The sequence below is a fragment of the Schistocerca americana genome, chromosome 7, assembly GCF_021461395.2.
Source record: "Schistocerca americana isolate TAMUIC-IGC-003095 chromosome 7, iqSchAmer2.1, whole genome shotgun sequence".
NCBI classification, from domain to species: Eukaryota; Metazoa; Arthropoda; class Insecta; order Orthoptera; family Acrididae; genus Schistocerca; species Schistocerca americana.
The window spans coordinates 188,829,485-188,842,352 of record NC_060125.1 but is presented as its reverse complement, the minus strand read 5'-3'; positions in this window follow the sequence as shown (position 1 = coordinate 188,842,352).

The following is a 12,868-nucleotide window of genomic DNA, read 5'->3' as shown; positions in this document are numbered from 1 at the left end:
ATACCCATGAGCTACCTTTTATATCGCTGTCAATAAGACCTGTTGGTTGCTGAAGACAGGGGAGGCTCCAGACAAGGTGGAAAAATGACAGCAGCAGCAGCAGTGTCTTTGAGAGGAAGGTGGCCTAGTGGAGCTGCTGATGATCCATCTGAGCAAACTGCTCAAAGATTACAGTCTTCCGTCTCCTTTGCTGCCGGTTACACTGCATTTTCTTATTTCTCAAGTGCCGCAGTTTCCGCATTTTGTGGCGGACCCGATAAATCTTCAATGCCCAATGTTTCTACAGTCCTTGCCCATAGACCGAAAAGATATAACAAGTGCAAAAACGGCGTATCGACACCAGTGGTTCGCTTTTTTGTCATGATCTACTTTATTACTTTGTTAACCGTGGGCCAGCAGAAACATTTCAGAATGTGTTACAGACGGTTTATTTACAATAACTGACCAAAAGTACACAGACACCGCTATGTAAAGCAGAACTGATCACTGGATGTCACGAGGCGGAGACCAACCAGTATAAAAGGAGGCTGGGAGTACTGTGTTATCAGCGGAGAAGCGGTATGAGCAGAAAGAGAGGGTCTGGAGAACTCAGTGACTTTCTGTTTCGTCTAGTCATCTGGGTGAAAAGTATAGCAGGGACATTTCAAACCGTTTAAAGCAACCTAAGTCGATTGCGGGTGTCGTGGCTGTGAAGTGAAAACGTGAGAGTACAAAACCATCTAAAAGAAGACCAGGCAGATCTCATGTACTGGCGGGCAGGAGGGACCCTCGACCATTGGGAAGGGTGGTTGTAAAAAATTGCATCAAACCAAAGGAAGAAATCACCTGGAAGTTCCAAAGTGATACAAGCTATCTAGCTATGACAATGACTCTGTGTAGCGAGTTAAAGAGAACGTGGTGCCAACATCACTAACTTCTCTGGTTTCGGATCTTGAAGCCATTCCTCCAGAGACATTCAGACACATCACTGAAAGTGCCCCCAGCAGAACTAAAGCCGTCACAAAGGCGAAGGGTGGATACTTCTCATATTAATGTCCACTAATAGGTGTCCAGATACATTTGACCACCAATAGTGAACACTGAGTGTAGACTTTTATTTATGGACAACGTTTGGCAAGAAAATATCCTTGGCGATTAAAGTAGGCTTAGCGCAGCAGGTTCGCACACCTGCCAAGGTCAACCATGTAACGAGATACCGTTGTCAACAGACGTAAGGATTGGGAAAATGTATGCAAACAACTGCACAAGAAGGAAAACCCAAACATGTTAGGGAGAGGAAGGGACATTACATTTTAATGGCCGTCGACGATGAGGTCATTAGGGACAGAGATCAAGTCGGTTAGGACAAGGACGTGGAAAAAATCTGGCACGACGCTTTCAATGACACTATTTCGGCATTTACCATAACTTGTTAAAGAAAGTACAGGAAACTTAAATCTCAATAACTGGACAGGGTTCGGAACTGCGCTCCTTCCAAATACTAGAACAGGGTCCACATTACTATGCCATCTCGCTCGGCGCCAAACATCATCTCATTTCTGTATAAATATTAAATTGCTAGAGCAGTTAGGTACACCAAACAATAGGACGCCATAGTAAATTAGTATCTCATATTATTAATTACAAGAACAAATGACTCTAGAAGCCTCATGACAGGGATTTCATGAAGAGTAAGTTAACAACAGATAAATAGCACGTTAACAAAAAAAAATCCTGTGAATCTCATTTGAGTATAGGCTTTTATTTATGGACTGCGTTTGGCAAGAGCAGATCCTTCATGGTTAAAGTGGTTGAGCGCAGCAGGTTCGCGTCGTGCACCTGCCATGAACAACCATCTTACGAGGTACATTTTTAGATTTCCGTGAAGATGTCTCAGTGTACTTGCAGTATCGGGCAGCCATATCTTTCAATTAGCCTGGAGCAGTGATTTGCACTTTGCGGCTAGCTATCAGCAATCTGCTTTCATGACGCGGTGGATAGTTCTTGTCGACTGTCCAGAAACCAGTCCAAAAAAAAAGCTTATTCTACAATACCACCCTGTGGTCGTTACTGTGGCAAGATTATTTATTAATTTTTATGAAGGATATTGACTGTCAATTGAAGGAGTTTTCCTGGAAATTTAACATTTGAAAGCAACTGCAGCTCTTCCCTATTAAGATGACGACAGCTATTTGTCAGACAAATGCATTGTTTTTAAGAATTGTTGGCTATTCACCTCAATAGCAAAGCACTGTTATTACCTTCCTTCACCTCACTGAAACTCGCAGTCTTATTCCTACGTGTTCGATTGCCCAAAGGAATAACAAAAGCGTGCATGCGTGCGTCGATGCACGCGAGTGTAAAACTACAATGAGATTATGTCGTCGCCATTAACAATCACTTTTTGTCTGCAGCTTCACTGTAAAGTGTACCGAAAAGTGTCCTTGACCGGGCCTACATCTAGCTTATGGTTGTGCCGCTTCGTTGCTGGGAGACTGAATATTGTCGCCAGACGTGTGTGTGTGTGTGTGTAGATCGGAGGGGCAGGGATGTAGAGATAATAGTGTGTGTCTGGATGGGTGTGCATGATTGCATAATCCCATGGTCCATTTCGGAGTATTTCGATGTCAGATGTCAGTAGTGACACAACTGAGCTGTGTAGAAACACACACACACACACACACACACACACTTACACACACACACACACACACACGTACACAAAGAGAGAGAGAGAGAGAGGATCAGTTGACGGCGGGACTGTTGGTGGGAGCGAGACGGACAACTACGCCCCCGTCCAGACGTGGCTTCCCCCACCTGCCACCGCGGTAACCGCAGAAGGGTGCTGACCTCCACGAAGCAAATTCCATTACGACTGTCATAACCTGTTTGGCAGAACTGTTATTGGATTTCGTACCGTGCAGCTTGCAGCCGTCCCCGCGACGGACATAACCCGAGATCGGTTTGAGTTCCCTTTTCATTCGCTCACGCTTCCCAACTTCATATTTACGGATAATTTCCGATTGAGTACGACCGTGTGGAGAACTGGGAGGGTGGGAGATGCATGCATTATCTATATGTGTGTGTGTGTGTGTGTGTGTGTGTGTGTGTGTGTGTGTGTGTGTGTGTGTCATCCACCTACTCTTTTCCGTGCATTGCATTCTCAGTTATGAGTCGTTGTAGCTCCTACATGTCTTCTAAAGCCATCTTCCCACTTCCCAATAAGTCTTCGTATTGGTCTTACTTCTCCTTTGGCACACCAGCCAACCAATTGGACATCTACCTCTACCGCGTATCTGCATTAATTGTTATTACAGCCGTAAATGCGAGTTGCACTCCGGCGTGCTCCTTGATCAATGTGTTACACTTCCTATCCGAACCATTAATTGCCAAAATGGCTGAAAGCATATTGCGACATTGAAGGGGCAATATTAAGGGGTAAAATATTTTTGTACGATCTCGGAAGAGACCAACCGTATGCAACATTATTTGAGGTAATATTTGTGGGAGAGAAAATGTTTGTTTTAAACTCTTCTTCTTCTTCTTGCTGTTTGCTTAAGGAAAGAGTAAATGACTAATGGTGAAGTTATTAGTTGCTGCTTCGACTGAAGTTCGACTGTTGAGTCCCCTCCACGTGCTTCACAATAAATAAAAATCTGAATACAACTGCCGGTGTTAAAACAGAACGCGTGCGCACTGCTGCGTGTGTTGTTAGTGCTTCGTAGGCACTTTCGGGATGTACCGTCTCAACCTCTGTACATTTTGTTTATTTTGTTATCAACCCACTAACAGCATTCAGTTACATTAAAAAGAAAGTGTTACAAAGTGGTTTCAAATTACACTATTGTCAAATTACACTATTTTATTTTAAATGAGATATTATTCTAGGAGTATCATGTATGATTTTCAGGCCTCCTTTTACTATTAAGTTATTTCGCTCATAGTTAAAAGTCGAATGTAGTAAAGGTAAACAGTGCAATATTATCGACAGCCAAAGATGATTGAGAAGGCTTTCTTTACGGCTTATTACTTCTTCGTTTTCCCATTTTAAGAAATTGAGAATTTCCCATGCGACGAAAAAACAAACCTCGAAGTTGTCTGTCGTCTTTCATTCCTGAAGTTTCGACAGTAATCATCACCTCTATTAAAAGCTTCAGCACTAAAATATACACTCCTGGAAATGGAAAAAAGAACACATTGACACCGGAGTGTCAGACCCACCATACTTGCTCCGGACACTGCGAGAGGGCTGTACAAGCAATGATCACACGCACGGCACAGCGGACACACCAGGAACCGCGGTGTTGGCCGTCGAATGGCGCTAGCTGCGCAGCATTTGTGCACCGCCGCCGTCAGTGTCAGCCAGTTTGCCGTGGCATACGGAGCTCCATCGCAGTCTTTAACACTGGTAGCATTCCGCGACAGCGTGGACGTGAACCGTATGTGCAGTTGACGGACTTTGAGCGAGGGCGTATAGTGGGCATGCGGGAGGCCGGGTGGACGTACCGCCGAAATGCTCAACATGTGGGGCGTGAGGTCTCCACAGTACATCGATGTTGTCGCCAGTGGTCGGCGGAAGGTGCACGTGCCCGTCGACCTGGGACCGGACCGCAGCGACGCACGGATGCACGCCAAGACCGTAGGATCCTACGCAGTGCCGTAGGGGACCGCACCGCCACTTCCCAGCAAATTAGGGACACTGTTGCTCCTGGGGTACCGGCGAGAACCATTCGCAACCGTCTCCATGAAGCTGGGCTACGGTCCCGCACACCGTTAGGCCGTCTTCCGCTCACGCCCCAACATCGTGCAGCCCGCCTCCAGTGGTGTCGCGACAGGCGTGAGTGGAGGGACGAATGGAGACGTGTCGTCTTCAGCGATGAGAGTCGCTTCTGCCTTGGTGCCAATGATGGTCGTATGCGTGTTTGGCGCCGTGCAGGTGAGCGCCACAATCAGGACTGCATACGACCGAGGCACACAGGGCCAACACCCGGCATCATGGTGTGGGGAGCGATCTCCTACACTGGCCGTACACCACTGGTGATCGTCGAGGGGACACTGAATAGTGCACGTCATCGAACCCATCGTTCTACCATTCCTAGACCGGAAAAGGGAACTTGCTGTTCCAACAGGATAATGCACGTCCGCATGTATCCCATGCCACCCAACGTGCTCTAGAAGGTGTAAGTCAACTACCCTGGCCAGCAAGATCTCCGGATCTGTCCCCCATTGAGCATGTTTGGGACTGGATGAAGCGTCGTCTCATGCGGTCTACACGTCCAGCACGAACGCTGGTCCAACTGAGGCGCCAGGTGGAAATGGCATGGCAAGCCGTTCCACAGGACTACATCCAGCATCTCTACGATCGTCTCCATGGGAGAATAGCAGCTTTCATTGCTGCGAAAGGTGGATATACACTGTACTAGTGCCGACATTATGCATGCTCTGTTGCCTGTGTCTATGTGCCTGTGGTTCTGTCAGTGTGATCATGTGATGTATCTGACCCCAGGAATGTGTCAATAAAGTTTCCCCTTCCTGGGACAATGAATTCACGGTGTTCTTATTTCAATTTCCAGGAGTGTATATTCTACAGTAAAACACATAAACCAATGTCTTATTTCTGGAAGGCTGTTAGTACAGTGATTGTGGGAAATGGCCGACCTAAAATGTTGCTATAATAAGTGTTGGTAATGAATGCAGGAGACCATAAAAAATGACAAGGCTGTACGAGATGGACAAAGAATTAATCAGAGGACGCTTAGACGTATTTCATAGCCGCTTAGGAAAATAGCATCCAGGGCTCTAAAGTTTAATGAGCGTGTGTTAGGCAGGGAGCCTGATCTGAATCATAGATGGGGAGGAGGACCTGCCAGCAGGTATCGATGGTTCAGTGTGAAGCCATCTGCAAGTTGTGGCCCGCGTCGGCACAGATGACGCCTGTCTCTTCGGTTTTGAGGCCGTCGTCAGTTCGTACAGGCGGCTGGCGGATTTGCAGACGGCTGCTTTCATGTGGGTCTGAAACTGGAATTATTAAGCAAAAATCTAGGAAAGAGGAACTCAATGAGCAGTAGTCACCAAAAAAAAAAAAAAAAAAAAAAAAAACCACCAGCGGAAGCGGAGCTTACAATTTGCAGGGTGGTACCAAGAACTGAGTTAGTGGAAGTCCTTTTCAGATGCTGATATATACTGTACTGAAGTACACGATCGGTTTTGGCATTCACATTCAAACCACTTTTAAGTTGATAGGAACCTGGAATTATTAATGCAAAAATCTGTAGAAGAGAGTGTCAATGAGCAATAGTCACTAAAAAAACACCAGTTTCTTTCACATTTACCACCAGTTATTGACAACTTCCTTTAAAGGTGCTCTGCATATCTTTAGCTACTTCTAAATGGTAGTAAACATGTTCTTGTTTTCAGTCCACGTTACATCCAAGACATACTATCGTCTCTACATTTGCCGGTGTTTTGAATTTGTTTTGCGCTCACGCCAGAGGACGTAACTTTTCACAATCCACTGTAACTATTTTCAATTTCTATTAAATCTAAAAATTATTATTGGATTTTTACTGGTAAACCATAAAATCGGACATTTCGAAAATGCCAGAATTAATTTCTTTTAAACCATAGACATGGCAATAATTTTAATCTACCGAACTCTACAGATTTTATAAGCATGAAACGCTTATTTTTCTCAAGATATAGTAGCCCGTATAGCTTTTAAATCCACCGAACTTTCACTTTAATTTCATTTACATTGCTTCATAATAGCACAAAGTACGATAATATACACGGGTGTGTAAAATGTAACTACGCAGGTAGCTTTGGCAAGTTGTGTCACTAACAACATACGTAGAAAAAACTGCTACAATGTAGTCCAGAAGGTAGTTGAACGAATTACACAGTCAGGGAAACAGAAACGACACTTCTATTCAAAGACAATAATTACGACTACACTAAAGTCACTGCGATTTACGGTGGTTCCGTGGACATTAGAAAAGGTGGGACACGCTTCTGTATGGGGAGTGTGATCACCGCGGGCAATTGTGCATGGTCCGCAACACGCTCGTATACGGTCCACAAGGTTGGTAAGGAGTTATTAAGGTAGGGCGTTCCATTCTTTCATCATGGCGGTTGACGATTGTTGAATGGTCATTGGCGCACGTAAAAGAGCTGTAATACATCTCCTCAGTCACAGAAACGTGCAGGACTGTCCATTCGCCGAATAGTTTCTCGTCCCAAGAGCTCCTATACCTGCACAGTTCGATGCAGTCACGCTTTGTCATCCATAGAAGCGAAGTCAGGGCCGAATTCGACGGTCGGGACGGGGTACATTGTCACAGTAATGTTGACCAATAAGTGTGCCGTGTTCAAACATTTGCAGGTCAGCACGACCATGCAAGATTTTGTATTCCAAGACCACGGCACCTGCATCACCAAAACGATCATGTTCGATAATGTTCCTTAGTGTATTACGTCTTCCCACCTCACACCATATGAGAGTGCATCCAGAATCACTACTCAGGCTGAAACTACTCTCATCCAAAAGTAACACCCGGTGATTTTTCGTATCTCTAGTCCCTAAGCTCTGGGCAACATCGCAAAAGCTGTCACTGTAGAGCGGGTGTCAACGGAGCACAACATACTGGTCTTTGGGCAAGGAGACCAACCAGATGCGCCCCCCATAACCATCTCGCTGATCTTCACCGTGGTGCTTGTTCCGTTGTCTTCCTTGGGTCCCTGGCCATGTGGGTATCCCAGGTAATGAGCTTGCTGATCGTTTGGCTTGGAGAGCAGTCACTTACCCCTCTTCTCTGTAACCCCTCCTACAGCGGATTTACGGCTTCAAATCAAATCCCACTTCGGACAATCATGGGCCAACTCTTGGGAGGCTACCTCCCTGTCTAATAAACTTCTTGCGATTAAGGTGACACCAGTTCCGTGGCGTTCTTCATTCCGCCTCTCCTGAAAGGCCTCATCCACCCGGTGTCGTCCCGCATCGGCCATACCAGGCTGTCCTATTTTTTTTATTTTGCGTAATGAGCCACCCGCACTTTGTGGTTGTCGAGCCTTCCAGTCAGTAGCCCACATTTTAGTAGAATGCCCCCTTCTTTTGGTTCTGCGCACTAAGTACAGACTTCCCCGCACTTTACCTTTAATGTTGGCTGACGATTCCCGGATGATCGAACTGGTTCTCAGTTTCCTCCGTGAAAGTGGTTTTTATTCTCAGTTTCAAGGTTTTTAATCTCACTCTGGTGTTGGGGCAGGGCGGTGACGTTTGGGGGGTCTCCCACTGTAAGCTGTGTTTGGAGATTCCCGACTCCCCTCCCTGGCCAAGATCCTCTTTTTTTTTCCCTTTTACTCTGTTTTTATCACTTTTTAGAATTGGTTAGTCTCCTTTTCCAATACACATTTTTACATTCTAGCAGTTGAACGCTTTTAAATAGTAGGTGTTTTTGCCTCTACTGCATCAGAGGTCGGATATTTCCAGCCTTGGGGTTGCTCTCTTGCTGACTTCCCTCATTTTGTTTTTACCATTGACGACACGACTGCACTTTCACGTTTTTTAGCCTTTTCTCTTTTATCGTTCTGACTTTTCTGCGATGTCAAACTGTCGGAATGGACCACATTTGAAACAAGGGTCTGATGACCTTGCTGTTTGGTCCCTTCAACCCCAATCAACCAACCACACCGACGCAGTCTCCGTGCCACTATGGAGTGTGAGATATTGTGTCTTGCAGTTCTGGTAAATGTGAGTTCCTTCTAGTCTGTTGCACAGCGTAGCGACACCTGCTGCTGTATTGACCGTGGTCGACCACCGGCTCTCCTTCAGGCAGCAGCGCCTGTGGTAGAAAACACCGACCATGCAAGTGAAACAGTGCTGTGATCACTACCATACTCCTGGGCTACTCTAGTCAGAGTTCATCCTTCTTCCAGTTACCCGAAGATTCTTTCACGTGTGAAGTCATCCACATGTTGTCTCCAGGCCATGAAGAACACCACCACAGTGAACCCTAACTGCTCGCTGATTGACACATACTGTCATTTCTCGTGCCTTCAACTCCTTGTATTACGAGGCAATTTGGCACTACTGTCACACTGATCTCACACCCTGTGACGTCTTGCTTTGGGCGCACAACTGGAAGACCTGAGGAAACATGGTCCTGCACTTTCATCCATTTCCACAGAATAGTTAATACATTATGTTACTTTATCCACCTTGCTCTTAAGTTCTCCAAAGCACAGTAGCTTTTTTTGTAATAATAGTCTACATGCATCAGCTTTGTATTCATCTCCTACTATGTAAAATATATGCATATCCTTCACATTATGCATTAATAATTGGGGTTTTAGGTCCACTTGAAAATGGATTGCATATGATGTCCGAAACCAGTAGTAAGCTTTATACTGAATGAATAAAGAACTAAAGAATAACAACTCCCTCCCAATTCGGAGAAACTAATAGGTACCCAGAATGGACCGGGTTCCTTTGGTTTGAAGCTGAGTGGATTTCGTAGCGGTATTCGCTGCAGATTCCTAGACCTCCGTGGGTTGGAGAATAGGATTCCCCTTGACAGTTCAAGTGTGCTTTATACTTGGATAACAGAGTACTTGTGGAGTGCACTACTTTTTTGTAAGGCTAGGAAATGCTTTGAGGTTCTGATCAGTCGATACGCAGGGAGCAAAATCAGATCGTGTACAAAGTAACCGTACCTTGAATATCAAACTTTTAACGGCATACTGTCGAGGCATTCAAATAAAGTCCTTGAGTTCTATCGCGGTACAGGAAAGCTGTTGCCCTCAAATTATGCAAAGAACCTACACTGAATGATGAAAGTCATGGGATAGCGATATGTACATGTACAGACGGTGGTAGTATCGCGTACACGACGTTGTAAAGATCAGTGCATTGGCGAGGGTGTCATTTGTACTCTGGTGATTCATGTGAAAAGGTGTTCGATGTGATTATTGCTGCAAAACAGGATCATTCGGAGGTGACAGATAAACTCCAGTGGAAGACTCTTCAAGAGAGACGCTTTTGTTGAAGTTTCCAGAACATACCTTCACCGAGGAGTCAAGCAGTATATTGCTCCCTCCTATGTATATCTCGCGAAGAGACCATGAGGATAAAATCAGAGAGATTAGACCCCACACAGAGGCCTACCGAAAATCTTACTTTCCACGAACAATACGAGACTGGAAGAGAAGAGAGAACCGCTAGAGATACTAAAGGTACCCTCCGCCACACACCGTCAGGTGGCTTGCGGAGTATGGATGTAGATGTTGAATTAATAGACTTTTATTGCGGAATGGTATTTGGAGCTAGGCGCATGGACTATACCATTTCCGCATTCGTAAGGCAATTCAATATTTCGAGATCCACAGTGTCACGACAGTGCCGAGAATATCAAATTTCATCGATTACCTCTCACCACGGGCAACACAGCGGCCGACAGCTTTCATTTCACGGCCCAGAGCAGCGGCGTTTGCATAACGTTGTCACTGCTAACAGACAAGCAACACTGCGTGAGACAAATACGACGAACGTATCCGTTAGGATAGTGCGGTGAAATATGGAATTCATGGCTATAGCTGCAGACGACCGACGCGAGTGTCTCTGCAAACAGCACGACATCGCCTGCAGAGCCTCTCTTGGGCTCGTGCCCATATCGGCTGGACCCTAGACGACTAGAAAACCATGCCGTCGTCAGATCATCCCCAATTTCAGACGGTAAGAGCTGATGGCAGGTTTCGAGTGTGGTGCAGATCCCACGAATTCATGGACCCAAGTTGCCAACAAGGTACTGTGCAAGCTGATGGTGACTTCATAATGGTCCAATGGAACCGATCATTGACTGGTTCAAATGGCTCTGAGCACTATGGGACTCAACTTCTGAGGTTATCAGTCCCCTGGAATTTAGAACTACTTAAACCTAACTAACCTAGGGACATCACACACAGCCATGCCCGAGGCAGAATTCGAACCTGCGACCGTAGCGGTCGCCCGGTTCCAGACTGTAGCGCGTAGGCCCGCTCGGCGATCGTTGACTGGAAATGTTTACGTTCAGCTACTTGGAGACCATTTGCAGCCATTCATGGATTTCATGTCCCAGAACACCACGGAATTTTTATGGATGACAGTGTGGCATGTCACCAGGCCACAATAGTTCTCCATTGGTTTGAAGAACATTCTGGGTATTTCGAACAAATGATTTGGCCGTCCATACCGCCCACCATGAAACTCATAGAACATTTATGGGACAAAATCGACAGATTATTTCGTGCATAAAATCCTGCAGTGTCAACACTTTCGCAATAATCGGAGACTATAGAGGCTGCGTGGCTCAATATTTCTTCAGCGGACTTCCAACGACTTATTGAGTCCATGTCACATAGAGCTGCTGCAGTACACCGGGGAAAGAAGGTATCCCGCGACTTTTTTCATCTCACTGTAGAGCTGAATCACACCCAAAGCACAACGCTTCGAAATATTTAACACTGCATGGAACATGTATCTAAAAGACAGGTTAGATGCTATAGGAGAGGGAGAGCTCGTTGCAGTCGAAGAAAATACTAATATATCGAGGTCGAAATAGAGTCTCGGCGCAAGTAAGTGGCCAAAGTGAACTCAATCAACGAATGTTTGTACCAGCCATCCGATTCTGCCCTAACAGTTGAATAATTAAAAGAAAGTCTAACCTTAGTATCGGAGAGTCATTCGAATCGTGCAATATTAGTTGGAGGCAACTTTAACACACTGAGTATATACTGGGACATCTATGGTTTAATTGCGGGTGGTATGGACAGACAGTCTCGTGAAGTACTTGTGAACACATTTTCCGAAACATGTTGCAAGACTCGTAGTAGTAAGACTGTTGCTGACTGATCCGTTGGTATCCAGAGCGTTCCCTATTATTTATGTAGAGGGAACTCACGTTCACAGGTCGTAGCGGGCCCGTAGAGACCGACCGACCACCGTGCCATCCCCTGCCAATGGCGGCACTGGCTGCAGTACGGAGAGGCGTGTGGTCAGCTCACCGTTCTCCCTGCTTCTGTCAAGTTTCACGAGCTGGAGCCGCTACTACTCGGTCAAGTAGCTCCTCAGTTGGTATCACAGAGTACACCCCGTTCCAGTCCTCCGACCAACGAAAAATCGTGGCAGTACCGGGAACCGAACATGTGTCCTCCACAAGACAACCTGCAACGATCACCGCTCGGCTACGGAGATAAATATCCAATTAAAATTCAGTTTGCAACGCAGTTTCTTTTATTTGCCCTATCATGTAAGTAACATGTAAGTAACATGTGCGGACAATTGAATAATCAGTCAGTGATCAGGAGGAAAGGTTTACGAATTACGAAATTGAATAACAAAAGGAGCCCTACTGATTCCCCTTTTACTGACAAAGATGAACACTAAAATTTCAATGAAGTAAAGAGTATAGGAAGTAATTTAGCTTACAAAGAATAAAAATTCAGAGCGACCGTAGGTGGACCAGAGGACACAATGGAATGAATAGGAAGGTTGGTTATTTATCTTATTGTCGCGTTCTTAAATTATAGAAATAACTGCGCCGGCCATGTGCATTTCGAATACACATGTAAATGGGGTTAATGGCACGATCATGAGAAGAAACCTGCGTCCTGTCGACGTCAGTGGTCACACAACAGGATACTAGCATGAGATGACACGTCCGAATCTCCTTTGAACACGCGTGGCTAGTCCTTCAAATCGGAGAAAGAATTCAGAAAAGAACTTGCGTATAAGAGCCTCAGTATCTTAATGCTATTCGATTCATTGTGTGTCTTATCCGACGAGTATCGGAAGTGCAAAGGAAATTCATAGAAATACATAAAATAAATGGCCAAAGGTGCCGAGAATGGAATTATT